Raw genomic sequence first — 5,543 nt, forward strand, 5'->3', positions numbered from 1 at the left:
CAACAAATATTTCAAACTATTCGGAATAGGATTAAAGCCTTTAAAGACTAGTATCGCATAAAATTAGTACCCTTTTCTCTCCATATTCCCTGTGGGATTCGACCCCAACCTTGTTTGGGTTATTGTATTTGACAACGACCGCTTTACGCCACTCATAGATGTAATTTGAGCGTATCAAATTTTGGCACCGTTGCTGGGGAATACGGTTTTGAAATTACTGATTGTTGCGTACTCTTCTTTAATAATTCTTCTATTCTACCACACCTTGTTTGCTGTTGTGGTGAACCAGGTGAACATGGCAGGAAAATCAAGGAAACCAAGATGGACTCCAGAAGAGGATGAAGATGAGAATATATTTGCGGAATTCATCAATGAAGCTGATTATGCTTCTGATGTGGTCCCTCCTACTACTGGAAATGCTACTTTCAAAATTAATAGTTCTATCTATCAGCTGCTGAAACTTGAAGGTTATTTTCGAAATTCTTCGGAGGATTGTCCACTTCGACATTTCAAGAACTTCCTGCACGTGTGTGCTCAACAATCCCAAGGTGTTGTTTCTGCTGATGCACTTCGGTTACGGGTCTTCAAATAATCCTTGGATGGCCAAGCAAGGGAATGGTATGAAAAGCTTCCCAGCAATTCTATTCATACTTGGAGCGAGCTAGCCAAGACATTTCTGAAGAAGTGGTTCCCACCGAGCAAAAAGGCTGAACTTCGAGATAAGATCTTTGAGTTCAAACAGCTCCCGAGGGAACAATTATATTCGGCATGGGAGCGGTTCAAGTACTATCTATCGCAATCTCCAACTCACGAGTTTCTGAATGCTATTCTCACCGAGAAATTCTACAAGGGCTTAGATACAATGAATCAGATTGCTGTCAATACTGCCGCGGGAGGATGCTTCATGTATAAGTCATTTATCAACATCACCCATTTTCTTGATAAACTCACCACCCACAATCAAGCTTGGCATTCAACTAATAGTGAGAGTCTCTCTTATGGTAGTCCATCACTAGCTGTTGTTGCAAAAGAAAACCATGAGAGAGATCATACCTTTGCTCAATTGCAAACCACAATGGATCTATTATCAAAGAAGTTGGCAGAAAAGGATACACAAGGGGTAAATGTTATTGAGGAGTTACCACCTCATCCACAGGGGATGTATCAAGTCCCTGAGGGGAAGTACCAAGATGGGCAATAACATTATGAAGATGCTAATTATGTCAACAACTCGCAAGGGGGTTATCAAAGGCAAAATTATCAAGGTCCAGGCCATCACCCATGGCAAAAGCCTCAACACCAAGTGAAAGGGAACAATTATAGCAGAAATGATCAGGGAAATTCAAATCAAGGGAATTACAATAACAACAATTATGGCAACAAGAGCTCTTACCCCTACATTCCACCAAGGGGGAAAGCATCAAGTTCCCAATAGTGGAGAGACAATTCAGCTAGCAACTCTGCTAGCAATGCTGCTAATGATTCTGCGGAGCTGAAAAGTATGATGCAGAAAATGCTAATGAATCAGGACAGAACTGAGAGTACATTAAAGGGAATGTCTCAGGTTCAACTATCTCATTCAGCTGCCATTCAGAAGCTTGAATCGCAATTCAGAGACCTTTCCAGAGAAGTGCATACTCCTCAACGTGGACAACTACCAAGTAATACAGTTTCAAATCCGAAAAGTAGTGGGGTAAACTCTGTGGAGCATGTAGCTGCTATTAGCACCCGAAGTTGAAAAATTCTTCAAGGTGCTGATAAAAAGGTGATTGATCTAGAGCCAATTGTTGAAGAATAGGCACAGCCTGATGTATCTGATGTTATTGTGGAGGAAGAAACAGAGGAAGAAGTCCCTATTATAGCGGAAGATGAGCAAAATCTTGATAATCTCAAGGCACAAGGAGAAAAACATGAAAAGGGGAAGGCAAAACTTTATGGCGCTCTACGCCCTTTGACTCAAATGTTCAAATCTTCACCGCCTTTTCCTCAAAGGCTAGTGAGGAAAACAGAAGATGACAAGTGTTTGCGATTTTATGATCAACTCAAGCAATTGACGATGAACATTCCTTTCATGGACGTTGTCCAAGAAATGCTTGGGTTTGCTAAGTATTTGAAGGATCTCTTAACAAAGAAGAAGAAGTCATTGAAACACCACACTGTGGGTATCACTCATCGCGTCAGTGCTATTATTTCCAAGACCACAGTGCAAAAAAGGGAAGATCCTGGAGCATTCACCATTCCATGTACCACAGGGCAGCAGGATTTTTCCAAGGCGTTGTGTGACAATGGGGCTAGCATAAATCTTATGCCCCTTGAGATTTTCAAGAGATCAGGATTAGGGATACCAAGGCCCACTACCATGAGGTTGCAGATGGCTGACAGGTCGATAAAAAGGCCAGTTGGGGTAGTTGATAATGTGCTTGTTCAAATTGGGGAATTCCTACTGCCGGCAGATTTCGTGATTCTTGACTGTGCTGTTGATTAAGAAATTCCTATTATTCTGGGAAGACCTTTCCTTGCTATAGGGAGGGCTCTAATGGATTCAGAGAAGAATGAAATCAAGTTCTGGATTAACGATGAGGAGGTGACTTTTCACGCCAGCAAGAGTATGAAATTGCCTAGTCTTTATCAAAGTATTTCAGTCATTAATTCTTTTGATGTGGTGGATGAAGCGGTAGAATTCAAGATGGAGGAAGAATGCTTGGGTGAAGCATTATCGGTCATCTTGATCAATTTTGATGTAGAAGAAATGGAGGGATATATTTAGACGGTGAATTCACTCACCTGTCTGGGGTCTTACTCTTATGAGCCCAAGAAATTGGCTCTTGATTTAGAGAAGCGAACAACTCCTCCAGCAAAACCGTCAATTATTGAGCCACCGAAGTTGGAGCTCAAGCAACTTCCGTCCCATCTTAGATATGAGTTTCTTGGAGCAAATTCCACTCTCCCAGTTATTGTGTCATCACTTCTGAATGAAGGCCAAACTCATAGACTCATCGCAGTTTTGAGGAAAAATTTGAGAGCTTTGGGTTGGACTATTGCAGACATCCGGGGGATTCCCTTCGGAATTTGTGAGCACTGAATTCAGTTGGAAGAGGAAAGTTCACCAAGTGTTGAGCATCAGAGAAGATTGAATCCACCGATGCAAGAGGTGGTAAAGAAAGAGATTATTAAGTGGCTATATGCTGGGGTGGTTTACCCGATTGCCAACAGTCCATGGGTAAGTCCAGTCCAATGTGTGCCAAAGAAAGGTGGCATCACTGTTGTCCCTAATTCTAAAAATGAGTTGATTCCTACAAGAACTGTCACCGGTTGGAGAGTGTGTATGGACTACAAAAAGCTGAACACTGCATCTTGCAAGGATCATTTCCCGATGCCTTTGATTGATCAAATGCTTGATCGGCTAGCTGGAAGGTCTTACTATTGTTTATTGGATGGGTACTCAGGTTACAACTAAATCAACATTGCATTGGAAGACCAAGAAAAGACTACTTTCACTTGTCCCTATGGGACATTCGCTTTCAGCCGAATGCCATTTGGTCTTTGCAATGCCCCAACTACTTTCAAACGATGAATGATGTCCATATTCTCTGACATGGTTGAAAACTTTCTTGAAGTCTTCATGGATGACTTCTCTGTGGTGGGAGATTCACTCGATGAATGTTTAGACCATCTTGATCGGGTGCTACAAAGGTGTGAAGAGACAAACCTCGTTCTCAACTGGGAAAAGTGTCATTTTATGGTAAAGGAGGGAATTGTCCTTGGCCATAAGATTTCCAAAAGAGGGATTGAGGTTGACCAAGCCAAAATCGATATGATTTCAAAACTCCCTCCACCCATCTCAGTAAAAGGGGTTCGGAGTTTCTTGGGGCACACCAGATTCTATAGAAGATTTATCAAAGACTTCTCCAAAATTACAAATCCAATGTGCAAACTCTTGGAAAAGGAGTCCAAATTCAATTTTAGGGAGAAGTGCATCAAGGCTTTCGAAGAGTTGAAGCTAAAATTGACCTCAGCCCCTATTGTTGTGTCCCCGGATTGGTCGTTGCCCTTTGAATTAATGTGTGATGCCAGTGGTCTTACAATTGGCGCTGTGCTTGGTCAGCGGCTCAACAAAATCTTGCACCCAATTTCTTATGCCAGCAAAACACTAAATGGAGCTCAACTGAACTATACAGTAACAGAGCAGGAACTACTTGCTATTGTTTATGCCATTGAAAAGTTTCGGGCTTATTTATTGGGTGCCAAGTTAGTGGTTCACACTGACCATGCTGCCCTGCGGTACTTAATGGCTAAAACGGATGCTAAGCCTCGGTTGATAAGATGGGTGTTGTTACTACAAGAATTTGACTTTGAAGTCAAAGACCGAAAAGGGTCAGAAAATCAAGTAGCTGACCATCTCTCCAAACTTGAGGCACCAGGGAGACCGATTGATGTGCTGGATATTGATGACACTTTTCCGGATGAAAGAGTCTTGGCAGTCTCCAGTGATATGGCACCATGGTATGCCGATATTGCCAATTATTTGGTAACTGGCATTGTTCCTGAAGATTTGAAGGCATATCAAAAGAAGAAATTCTTGAGAGATTGCCGACAGTATTATTGGGATGAGCCTTACTTATTCAGGACTTGTGCAGACAATATGATCAGAAGATGTGTGGCTGAATCAGAGGTGATGGATATTTTGAAGGCTTGTCATGATTCTCCGGTTGGTGGGCAACACAGTGAAAATAGAACTGCAGCCAAGGTGCTAGAGTGTGGCTACTATTGGCCAGCCATCTATCATGATGCGAATATGTTGGCACGTTCTTGTGATAAATGTCAGCGCCAGGGCACAATAGGTCGGAAGCATGAAACACCGATGAATTTTGTACTTGAGGTGGAGCTCTTTAATGTGTGGGGCATTGATTTTATGGGGCCCTTTGTGAGCTCATATGGCCTGAAATATATTCTTGTTGCAGTGGATTATGTCTCCAAGTGGGTAGAGGCGGTGGCATTGCCTAACAATGATGGTAGGAGAGTCATTGCCTCTCTAAAAAAGAACATCTTTACTAGATTTGGCACTCCTAGAGCTATTATTAGTGATGGTGGTTCTCATTTCTGCAACAAACCATTCGCTGATCTTCTTGAAAAATATGGCGTGCATCATAGGGTTGCCACTCCATATCATCCTCAGACGAGTGGTCAGGTTGAAGTCTCTAACAAAGAGATAAAGAGCATCTTGGCAAAGACAGTCAATGTGAATCGCACTGGTTGGTCCAAAAAGTTGGATGATGCTCTATGGGCATATCGCACAGCGTTCAAAACGCCTATTGGGACTTTACCGTATAAGTTGGTATTTGGAAAGGCATGTCATTTGCTTATTGAGCTTGAGCATAAGGCCCTTTGGGCATTGAAAAAGCTGAACATGGATTGGCATGAAGCAACAAAGCTGGGATTGTTTCAAATCAATGAGATGGATGAATTTAGATACAATGCCTATGAAAGGGCAACACTGTACAAGGAAAAGATGAAATACTATCATGACTCGAAGATCCTCAAAA

General features: G+C 42.1%; 1 non-coding gene across 1 annotated transcript; it reads right to left on the reverse strand.

Annotated features, from left to right (window-relative positions):
* Window positions 1-710: 710 nt before the first annotated feature.
* LOC132600979 (small nucleolar RNA R71) lies at window positions 711-816 on the reverse strand. Its single transcript, XR_009567433.1, has one exon. It is a non-coding gene; the product is annotated as a small nucleolar RNA R71 (small nucleolar RNA).
* Between the last annotated feature and the right edge of the window lie 4,727 nt (window positions 817-5,543).

The sequence above is a fragment of the Lycium barbarum genome, chromosome 6 (assembly GCF_019175385.1).
Source record: "Lycium barbarum isolate Lr01 chromosome 6, ASM1917538v2, whole genome shotgun sequence".
Taxonomy (NCBI): Eukaryota; Viridiplantae; Streptophyta; class Magnoliopsida; order Solanales; family Solanaceae; genus Lycium; species Lycium barbarum.